Raw genomic sequence first — 11,824 nt, 5'->3', positions numbered from 1 at the left:
AGCTCATTTTACATTAATAGAATATATGATCTATTTGTATATATATATATATGCCCAAACATAGTGTCTATGTATAGTATGTTCCATATGCTAAATACATTACATATTCTTGTACATGTCAATTCATTGTCATTTTTGTATTTTCATATTATTTTGTTTGTTTTTCATCATGAATGAATTTCAAAGGCTGGCAACAAATGTATTCATGTATTCATTGGCCCCTCCCCTTCACCGTCATCATTTGCGCATCAAAAGTTTCATTGGCGAGGCGAATTATTTGTCAAATGGAAAAAAAAATCCAAGAAATTTGCGGTCCGATGGACAGCAAAACAAAATGGCAGCTGAGGGGAAACGGAATAGCGGCGAGCGCATTAGCGCCGGATTGTTCCGATGTCACGCCGATGGCACTGATGAAGACGGATTGCTTGTTTTCAACACGCAAGCCCCCCCGCTCAACATGAGCCACCCCCCCTTAAAAAAGTAGCGCGTTCCGTGCCAGTTTTTTGTTTTTCTTTTTCCCGCGCCTCCCAGCTGATGAGGCCCGTAATCCAATCCCGTCGCTCTGATTAAAAGTGCAGCTGTCCGCTAGCGTGAATTCTTGCACAGTGGCGCAATCGCGGGCGCCACATGTGCCAGCCCCACCACGACCGAGCCACCAATGGCTGCCAATAACTAAACAAGGAACCCCAAAATTGACAGAAAGTGACACAAATGGAAGTCATTGGCCACTATTAGATCTCCAATTCAATGAAACTAGTCGTGGATGCTCATTCAAACAGCCTCTGCCTTTCTGCCTTCCTTCCTTCCTTCCTTCCGTTGGACGGCGTCTCTCCAGGAGCAGAATGACAACAGCTCGTCTATTGTGTGAAAAACTCGCCGGCTTTAAGTGGCTACTTGCGGTCGGAGAATCAAGTTAGCTAGCAGAATGGCAAATATGCGCCAGCCAGAAAAGACCCTCCTCCGTTGACCCCGGCCCTCCCAAATTGCCACCCGCTTTGTCCCACGGTCCCAGTATTTACTCATTCATCGCCCAAGACATGCTTTTGCATCTTATGTTTTTGTTAGTTTTGCTTTTGCTATTTGTTGTTTAGGTATGTTTATGCAATTCAGGGCTGTCAAAGGGAACATTGGGTTATTTCCCATTGATTTCCGGGCTACTTCCAGCGTGTTGCTCACTTTTAGCTGATTTTTGGTGCATTTCCAGCTGACAGAAGTGGCTTTTGGGGCATTTTAGGGTGACCTATCAGCCCATTGGCGGCCATCTTAGGGCAGAGGCTGAAAGAACGAATAGGACTGAGGATAAGAAATGGCACAAATAATTGACAATTTTAATTCTGTATATACAACATGAATGAGCTACAATTACTACCCCCCCCCCCCCCATTCTGCCACTTTTTGTGTCATGGGACACCGTGTCCGAAACTCCTGGTCGCCAACTTCTGTCTGCTTTTACACAAAGCGAGTGAAAGCGGAGGCTTCCCAGCGGCCACGGCCGGGCGCCGCCGGCCGCGTTAGCCACCGGATCGGGCAGATGGCAAGTGGAGCGTATTTAAAGCGGAGCAAGAAAAAAAATAGGGGGGGGGCCTGAAATCGAAGCCGGAGGGGCACCTGCGCCTCGGTTGGCGAAAGGCGATACGCCGGGCCCTCCGATGGAAGCGGGAAACCGGAGCGGACAGAAAGAGGGAGTCGTCTGGAACAAACCCCGGGATCAACTTTGCTTCTTTTCTTTTTTCCTTTTTTTTTGCATGGCCCTTCAATGAGGCCTTTGTGGGATTTTGGCCTCCAGCGCCGTACGGACGCCGTAAAGACGCCGTGCGGATGCCGGCCGGAGCGGACGCAATGTTCTTAACTGCCTGAACGTCGTTCTGGCTGTGTGGAAATGGCATGTTCTCCCCGAACTTGCGTGGGTTTTCTCTTGGTACTCCCGGTTGTGACGCCGACGGGTCAAACGCTAGCAGCTGCCGGTGGAAGAAAGTTAGTGGCTTAGTTTGTCCCCAAACTCTTGTAGCTTTGTGTCATAAAATCATTCATGAGTCATGTCCATTATGCGGACCCCCCCCCCCCCCAGTGTTCCCCCCCCCCCCCCCCCCCGCTCATTCAACCTGAGAGGCTCCGGTAAAGAGAAGCCTTTTCCTGCGTGCGTCATTGTGTGCGGGATAAGCCTCTGCGCCCCCCGCCCCTCCACGCCATTGGAAGCTAAGCAATTAGCGTCAATTGGCGGCGGTCTCTGGGGTGATTAGCATACACGGCGCGCTCTCTGGGGGCTTTGACGCCGGTCGAAGCCGTCCGGAGCGCGAGAAGGCCGAGCCCGGCTTTTGTGGCCCGGCTGAGCCCGAGCGATAATAAGCGGCGCTAATGAGCTGGCTAAAGAAAAGGGACACGCCCACAAAGCCAATTCGTCACTGGCGAAAGGATAGGGGAAAAATCCATTAAATATGATTAAGTGACAGTTGCGCTTCGAATTTGACGCTGAAATGGCAAAACCAAGATTCTTTGTTGAATGGGGGCCTCAATTGAATTAAATTAAATTGATAGGACCCAGCCTCCCCTCATCTTCGCCATTTTTTTTCTCTCCCGAAGCTTCGGGCTAACCCCGTTAAGGTGCCGCGGGGTGTTGAGCGTGAAAATCGCCCGCCACGCGGAATTAGCGGCTAATTAAGCCGACCGCGCGGTTGGCGGATAACGCGGCCGAGCTGGTTTGAGCGTCCCTGCGTTGGGGCGATAATACGGACGCCAGCGGCGGACTAATGAATCCTGGGAGGATAGCGAGCCTGGACGCCTTCGTTGGCTAATTAGCGGCAACGGCTTTCGCCGGCTGAAGATAAACGGGACGGAAGAGTGAGGAAAAGTGGGTTATACGTTAACCGCCAACAAATTCATTGGCGCAAAAAAAGTTACTGGATTGGACGTCAATCACCGTCAATGACAAGACCGGGAGGCGGACATCCTGCTGGATGAAGACGATGCCATTGAAAACATTGTGGAAGCCCCTCCAGGAAGCTCACGCGGAGGCGTGGAGTAAACAAACGCTGGAATGACAACCGATGCTTATCGGCACGCGCGCCATGGCGCCAAATTGCTAAAATGGCGAGAGAGAGAGAGAGAAGGGCAACGGGGGCGAGCGAGTCTGCGCACGTCTTGGCCACAAACGGCCTTTTCTTGGATCCGGCGACGCTAACAAGAAAATAGTTTTTTTTCTTCCCTTTAGCCCCGCCCCCCGAGCAAAAGAACAAAAAGTCTGGCTTCCCCCCGCCCCTCACCCCTCGGCCCTTTGCGTCCGTTGGGGAGTTTAGTCTGCGCCTCCTTTCCAGCCAGCGCCAGGCCGGGCAGACACCCAGATCCCGCTGATTAAGTGGGATACAGGAAGCCGCCGTGTAAACAGCCGCCGGGGAAGACAAGTCGGCGCTTTCACGGCTCGACAAATTCATCCTCGCGCTTGAAAGTCACAAAAACAAAACAAAAGCAGACACGTTTTTTTTTTTTTTTTAAATCTTTATCTAATTCCTTCACTCGTCCACTACGAGCCATTCGGACACTCGTTCCGCTGCCGTTTGGCCGGCGGTCCAATGTCCGGAAGCAATCGAAGGCCACACGCGGGCGGAGGTGGAGGTGGAAAAAAAAAAAGTCATTCACGCGGACAGGAAATGCTAAACCGCCAGCGAGCGCACTCGACCGCATACGCAAAGGTTTAGGAAACGACAAAAATGGTCTACCACTTGAGATCGGCGGGTCTGGAAAAGCTGGGAGGAATTGGGGGGTCTTTTTTTAGCCGGAAAAATGGCTTTTGAAGTATAACTAGCCACGTCCCAAATTCCGTCATGTTATCGGAAATGACACTCAAATGGGAAGGCTTTTTGAAAATGTTTTTCCACTTCTATGCATATACATTGTATGTTTTTGAAAAATCAATGTTTGTATACTTTATACTTGTACTTTGTACACTTGACTCTGTACTTGTGTTAATGCAACACCTGAATTTTTTATCTAAAAATTACAGTCTTCCCTCGATTATCGCGACTTCACTTATTGGGAAGTCCTAATGGCGGACATTTTTTTGCACATTCCTTTCTAACTTGTATTAAAAAAATGCTGGTAATCCAGATATGTGAAATTTACTCTGGTGACAGCAGCAACTTTTGGCAAAATATAAAGTGCTGTTACCGAGGAGGAAGTACGACCCCCCCTCCCCTCTCAGGCCCTCCCCCTTTTTGCCTCCCCCTGGAAGGCATCTCTCGAGCGAGCGGCAGCTGTTCGCATTTCCTGCGTATTGGGTGACGAGCGGGCGGCGGACGCTCGCCCACACTTCCCGCACTTTTTTTCTGGGTGACCATTGAGGGAAATACGGGGACACATACATACGTACCCATACACATACCCACACACACACACAAGACAACAAAAGCAGCTGCCGTGGTGACTCAAATCAAGCATAGATGATTTTTGCAATTGAGTTTCTCCATACGTACGCACTCATTTCATTGCGTCATAGTCCGCTGCGGCCATATTGGATTGCTGTATTTCAGCGGGTTCAATTAGATGAGATGAGATGACTTTATTCATCATGTATTTGGGAAATTTCATTGTCACAATAGTAGCAAGAGGGTGAGAATACAGACACAGCAAAACACATTTTGGACATTGATAAATAGGTCCTAAATAAATATGTATATCCATATGTATATGAATAAATAAGAATATAAAGTAGTACTTTACAGGCATTTTAGACCGTGGCTTGGCCCTAATGCTGCGTTCAAGGGCTCGCAGATGGCCCCACGACTCTTCATGAAATGTGAGTTATCTGATTGAAAAATAATGATAAATGGATTATGTTTTCTAAAGAAAAAATGAATACCCATGCAGGTGACTTCCCGGGCGGGGGTGACGGCTGGCAGAAGATGAGTCGCCGCCTCCCGTCGGCGTTCACGCGCGCACCTTCTCGTCTCGGCCATTCGTCAGTGGGGTATGTAAACAAAAAGGCCACATAAAGCCGGCCGTCTGCTTGCTGGTTTATCTCCGCCATTTGTCTCTCTTGTGCATCTCGTTGGTTATCGCCGACGATCCGGCAAAGTTTGAAAGACTCTTTCAAATACGATAACGTTTTTGGGATCAAGTCAAACGGAAAGAACATTTTTTGTTGTTGTTGGCGCTTTTGCTTCCGGAGATAACGTCCCAAAACATTGCCCATACATTTCTGCTGAAGACACATTAAGAGGGACAAAGTCAAAGCCTTTTTTAATGTATTTTTTGGCCAAATGGAGGCTATTTGATCCATTTTTAGCAGTTTGATGATAGCAAACCATATTTGACGGGCAAAATAGTGGCCGGGCAGCCATTTTGAGCACATTCTTAGTTCTTCCGTGGTCAAAGAAGTAAACAAAAGTCTTTTTGACAGCACCACCCAAAAATGCGCCCATGAAAGATGACTTCACCCAAATGTTGTTTTTGGGTGACATCACTTGGACCCTGGAACGGCTTCTTTCTATTCCGGGACTTTACGAGGGAGGGCACAAACCAGTCCTTCCCCAATCTCCGATCCCCGAGTGGCGCTCAGACGTTTACGTTTGTCCCCGACCGATCCCGTTCGCCACGTAATGTTGGGTTTCCAGTCCAAGAACTTTTCTATAAAGTGCGTTTGGACGCCCCACTGACATTTGCGCCAGGCTGCCGTGTCCCGAGGCCCGTCGGCACGGCGCCCTAATGACAAGGCCCAGCTTTTCGGGACGGCTTTTGCGGTCGGCGAGGCCGACGGGGCGGGGAGGTACGCCGTCCGTCTTAACCCCGAGCGGCCGTCGGCTTTGATTTGCGCCCACCGCAAGCAAATTTGTTTCCAAATAAACGTGGCCGGCGCACGTAAACAACGACTGTCGCTCGCGTATTTGCCCTTTTGCTTGGGACAGCTCTCATGGGTCACTGAGTGCGGGTGGAAATCACCTGTCATGTTGCGATTGAATATGGTGGCCTCGCCGTTCTGGGGTTGAGGGTTCGATCCCGGGTAGTTCGCACACTAGGCTAATAACTGATTGTTTGTCTCCCCCTGACCTTTGATTCAGAGTGGCCGTAGTTTGCTGGGTTTGGCTCCGGCACCCCGCCGCGACCCTTGTGAGAAGCGGTTCAGAAAATAAATGAATGCCAAACCATGTCAAAATGTAATGATGTCATCCTTTTCATTTCAGATGGCACACAGGAACAGTGGTTAGCACATGCGCCACACAGTTTTGTGATCAAGGATTTGGGCCTTCCTGCATAGCCTTCGTGTGGCTTTTCTTAGGGTGCTCCAGTTTACTCCCTCATCCCAAGAACAGGTATGCCAGACTAGCCTGTTGAATAGTTTCAATTGCTTAACCCTAGCGATGATTAGTTGACCTTTGACTCCACACACATGCATGCTAGGCTAATTGCTGCGCTAAATTGTGCATAACATGACTGGTAGTTTGTGTCCTGGTGCCCCGTGATTGGCCAGCCACCCAAATTCTGCTGGGATTGGGCCCCAAAGGTCACTTCTAAAATGCAGTGGTATGATAGCGCCCCCTACAGCAAACACAGAGATATTTTCTTGGTGAATGATATATGTTAAAATGAGAAAGAGCGATAGCGGGTCGATATTTCTGTCCAATGATACTTATTCTAGTTGAACTGCAGAGGGCGCCATAATCTAACAAAAGCATCCTTAAACTTTTTCTAATGCTTTTCTTTATCGGAGTGACTCGCCAAATCCATGCAACTTGCTACAAGTGGACTCTTCAAAATTACCGTCTCGAAACGTTCATTAGTGGAGATGCCATTGTTGTGCTTTTCTATCCCATCACTTATATTTTATTGATTAGATATTCACTCATTAGCCGCCTTAGACATTAGCCATTGATTTCAATTGGACATGAACTCATTTTGATTTGCTTCAATTGAGTGGTTCTGTAATAACCATAAATACTCTTTTCATAACACAAAATTGATCACAATAGTTTTGTATATCTGTAAAACTTTCATCTAATTTAGAATATTTGAAGGAAACAAACATTGTGTTGGAATGAAATGGACGCCTACTTGTGATAAGTTCCTTTTCAATTCAGTTCAGACTTTATAACCTGAATAAAATACTCATTCCAAAGCACAAAAGTCAAATAGAAATAAAAAAAATAACAAAAAAAATAAAATAAAATTGAAGTTCCCGTGCAGAAATCCCAGTTGTCGTTTTTGATGGTGTCCAATCACTTTTATATTTGCGGATAGTGAAAAAATGTAAAGGAACGTGGAGTCCCGTAAAGAAGTAAAAAAATAATAATAATAACCATAAAAATTGCAGCAAAAAAAGGAAAAGGCAAGCCTCCCTCCCGCTCCAATATAATTTTATTATCCGTCGTGTTAATTGAGGCGCTCTGTTAGGTGTTCCGCGTTAATGTGTCTCAATTACAGACTTGACTCTCGGGGTCTCCTCGCTGGGTGGAGGGGGGGGGGGGGGGTCGCCAGGAATTTATCCCGCCAATTAAAGCCGACCAAAGCATACTTTAGCGGGCCAATCTTTAGCGTCGTGGCTCCAATCAAATCCGCCTCCACCAGAACAAACTTTGTTCCAAAAATGTATAATCAAGTAATTATTCAAGTTTTACCACATATAACAGTAGCAAACAACCAGACAAAGTAATCATCGATACATAAGTAGTAATAAATAAACATAAATAAGAAGGGAAGTGCACATGTAACCAGTCAAATAATTATTTTTATATATTTTTTTGTACTCTTTATGCTTGGTTCATTTGTCTGACAGTTTTCAAGTTTTTTTTTTCTAAAGGTAGAATTGTGCCAAGATTTTACTGTCAATCATTTTTTTGGGGTCATGTACTCACTTCAACAGGAAAATGTAAAGAAAAGGTCAGTATTGAGGCTTTATAGGATATTTGGGGGAGCTGTGTTGACCCCCCCAGGCTTCTTTTCCTATAGTTCAAATATGTAGCGAGTGACACGGTGGCTTGTTGGAACCTTCAAAAAGTTTCCTGTCAATCAAATCATGACAACAGGCTACACCCACAAAAAAAAACATGTTCTTACCTCAAAACGTTGTTCACCTTTTGAAAAAAAAAAACATTTTGAAGCCGCCAAACTTTGAACTTCTCATTAATGACGACAATAATTGGTGGCCCATTCCTTCAAAATGAAATATCAATAAGAATAATAGGGTAATATGATCCAATAATTCTAAAGGAATTGTGTAATTGAGGACGTACGAGCCATGTCTCCCACGTTGGCTGGCGAAGCGTTGAAAGCGCGGCCGTAAAATAACCGAGCGCCGCTTCTTCTTTTTTTTTTGACGCAGCTGGTTTAGGTTCATGTTTTGATTGTTATTGTTCCTTTCGTCTTTTGTGGCGTCCGCTCGCTCCATTAGCCTCACGCGGTTTAACGGCCTCTTCTTTACCCGCTTTATAAAATGCCGCCGTCGTCCCACTTCCCATTCCTTTTGATTTAGGGCCAAACGCCACGGGACATTTCTTCCGCTAAGTGGAAGAAATGCCACTTTACAACTTTATTATTATAATCATTATTTTTTTTTTAAGGATTTGCCCTACAGAATTTAAAAAAAAAACATTAAATCAGAATCAAAATGGCGGTACGAGGGTTAAGCGGTTAGCGTGTCGGCCTCGCAACTCTGGGGTCGAGTGTTCGATTCCAGTTGAATTTTAGGACAAAACCGTTTTTTTTATCCCCAATAAGTTGATTTTAAAAAGAAAAATAGTAATTGAATGATGGTTCTACCTATAGACGGTGGCTTAAAGTACCTCAACCAACGCCGTCTCACTCCGGGTGGCGAAGGAAAATGGCCACAGTCGTAATTCCTTCCCGCCGGTTGGACCGTAAAACATCCCGCCCGCCGGCGGGAAAGACGCGGCGTGATTTCCGACCGACTGTCGCTAGATAATTGAGCTAAACCCGTAAAGAAGTATATTCAACGGCGTTGGCGCCGACAATCGCCGGGGCGGAAAAAATGCCCAAGATCGGCGACGTCGACGCTGGGATTCCCGAAGGTTCCCGAAGGCGACACCGCAATTGATGCATTGATTTTGCCGTTTAACGGGCCCCCGATCGTTTGGGAAAAGGAAAGGCGTGATTTCCAGATTGTCCCCGAAGGCCACACTTTATAGGGAACGCCGGCACCTCGCCGTTTTGCGCACGCGCGCGTGCGTGAGTGCTTGGGGTCGACTTGATGCGCAATTACAGAGAAAATTAGCTGGGGAAGTGCCATTGTGTGGGCGTGGACTAAAATGCCAAATGTTGCTGGCCCCACCCCAAATGGATTCCACATCTATTGCTCTTAATATCAGAAATCTATAATATTCACCTTCAAAAATGGTCCTCCTGAGTCATACATGTTTTTTTTATTTTCATTTATCTCGTAAAAATGTATTATTTGTAACTCTTGTGATTAGCGATTGAACGAATGTTGGCAACATTTTTTAAAAGTGTAAGTCCATGTCATTGGATGTTTTTTTTGGACTTGTAGCCTAACAGACCAACACGTCCATTTGACCTTGTTACATTTGCGTTTTGGCTCCCACGTCCAAATGCAAACATTTTCCAAGGCGCATCTTCGCTTCCCCACAATGCAATTAGGATATATGCATTACCACGGACGCACCCTCGTACTCGCAGATGGACATTAGCATAGATAATCCTCCATTATGCTAATTCAATCGCAATGGTTTGAGAGCACAAACAACAATGAATATTTACGGGAGGAACGGCCAACAACACGCGGATGGCGAGGTGGCCGGCGTCTTTTCAAGTGCAAAACAATTCTACTCCCAGACACTAGAGGGCAACAATCAATAGCTGTGGCATATTTCTAGAAGTTAAAATAATGCAACTGGAATGACGTAGTGCTAACATTTGAGGAAGTGGAGGTGAACAAAAGTATTGGGACGCGGACTAAATGTCAAATGTAGAAAAAAACATTTTGTTTTGTGTGTTTGCAGGTTTATGGGGACACCAGTGGATGGCCATCATAATCATTAAAAATGAAGAAGAAGAAAAAACAAGTATGGAGCTGGTCTGAAGTTTTGGAACAGCTTGGGAAAGACTCACTTTGGTAAGCCCAAAAAATTCTTCATTTCGTACCCCCAAATACCCCCCCCCCCGCCTCCCCCCTTTCCAAATTTGTCAGCGTTAACACTGGAATTGACACTTTTATTGATGGAAATGGCGGTGCGCTCTAATGCTCCATCAGGCTCGCTTATTAAAGATGGACGACGTTCCCTTTGACTGGATTGCGTGCGTGCGTGCGTGGGTCTGGCCACAAGCTTGTCTCTCTTCCGCGTAGATTACTGGCCGACGGGCGACGTCGGTTCTGTTTTATTGCCCGGCGCGTGGGGTTAAGTTTCCCGCGTGTCACTAATGCGGCGGAGCGTGGAGGTTGATGGCCAACGTCGTGACTTTAATGCCCCGCGCCAGGTGGGAAACCAGATTAAAATGCGCCCTTTTACGCCAGAGCACCGCCTAATCCATCTTGATCTCATTAGGAGGCCGCGGCTGTTGTTGTTGTTTTTTTTTTCTTCCTCCGTTTTTGGCCAAAACATTCCCAAAGATGCTGCCCGCCGCAGGCATGCAGACGAGACGTTTGCTTTGCCGGCCGTCATTTTATTTGTTAATCAAATCTCAGTCTCATTTTTTTTAAAAAAAATTATTAAATTTCGTCATTTGGGCTTAGGAGCGTTATGTTTAGTGGTATTCTTCCTATTCATTTTCTAAAAACAAAAACATTCCACTAAAACTTTATTTGTTAAATTGGGGCATGACAGGGTTAATCCGTTTTTCTTGTCCAATATTACATGACTCACCAAACTCTCTATTAATAAACGGCAACGCTATCGAACGAAAGGTTTGTGTGCCGTCGCGGTGCGTTCAAGGACACCAACCGGAGGGGAAAGATCAAATTTCGCTTCAGCTTGAAGCGTCTGGACATCTGTGCCGTGCGCTTCTTGCGTAACATTGCTTGGCCCGCCCACCCGTTCGCTCTAGGGGGCGCCGTCTCACGCGGCGTTGGGGTCTCGGGGGGGCTGGCTTCTCCGCGTTTAGTTGTGGTGCGAAACCCGAGAAGCCAGCAACCTGTGAGATTCGTATCGGCTTGGCGTCTGATTCCGGGATTCCACGTCACGGCCCCTCCCCAAAGATTGAAAAAGATGACCCTCCCCTTCCCCTTTTCCCCCGCCTCCCCCCGCCTCCGGCTAAAAATCCATCAATCCGTCGTCGCTGAGATTCCGGGCCAAGCCGAAGCGCCCGCTCGAAAAAAAGCAAGCCTGGAAAAGGGGGCGTTTACCATTGTGTTATCGGACGCCGCTCGCTAATCGTGTAAAGGAGGACCGCTTTGCCACAAAACCCCCCTGGGTTCAAACCCAAAACTCCAATGCGGAGACAAATTAAGGAGCGGGTATGAAGTATAAAAATGAAGCAATCAGAAGCGGCGCCAATCCCCCAGGGATGAAAAAAATGCGGCGTGCATGCTCAGATTCTGAATTTAGTCGGCGATCAATGCAAGTAGATCCGCGTGGCGGCGTAACGCAATCCGCCAAGACGCTGCCGGGAAACGGCGTGGTACACGTGTAAAAGTCGCAACGTGCCCGCCGCTATCGACTCTGACATTTCCATTTTTTTTTTTCATGACGCTGCAGGAAACTCTTCTATTTTTGGGTCCAAACACAAAAGGCACGCTTGGAAAATGTCACCACGACAGTCGTGGTGACGGATTGGCCGCCATGGAAGTTGTAAAATTGTACTCTAGTCATATGTTATCTTTTTAAAATATGCCATGTACTATTTATTTTCATATAAATTCTCGAAC

Source organism: Stigmatopora nigra, chromosome 9, assembly GCF_051989575.1.
Source record: "Stigmatopora nigra isolate UIUO_SnigA chromosome 9, RoL_Snig_1.1, whole genome shotgun sequence".
Lineage (NCBI taxonomy): Eukaryota > Metazoa > Chordata > Actinopteri > Syngnathiformes > Syngnathidae > Stigmatopora > Stigmatopora nigra.
The sequence above is the reverse complement of the archived record's forward strand: the minus strand, read 5'-3'. Positions refer to the sequence as shown.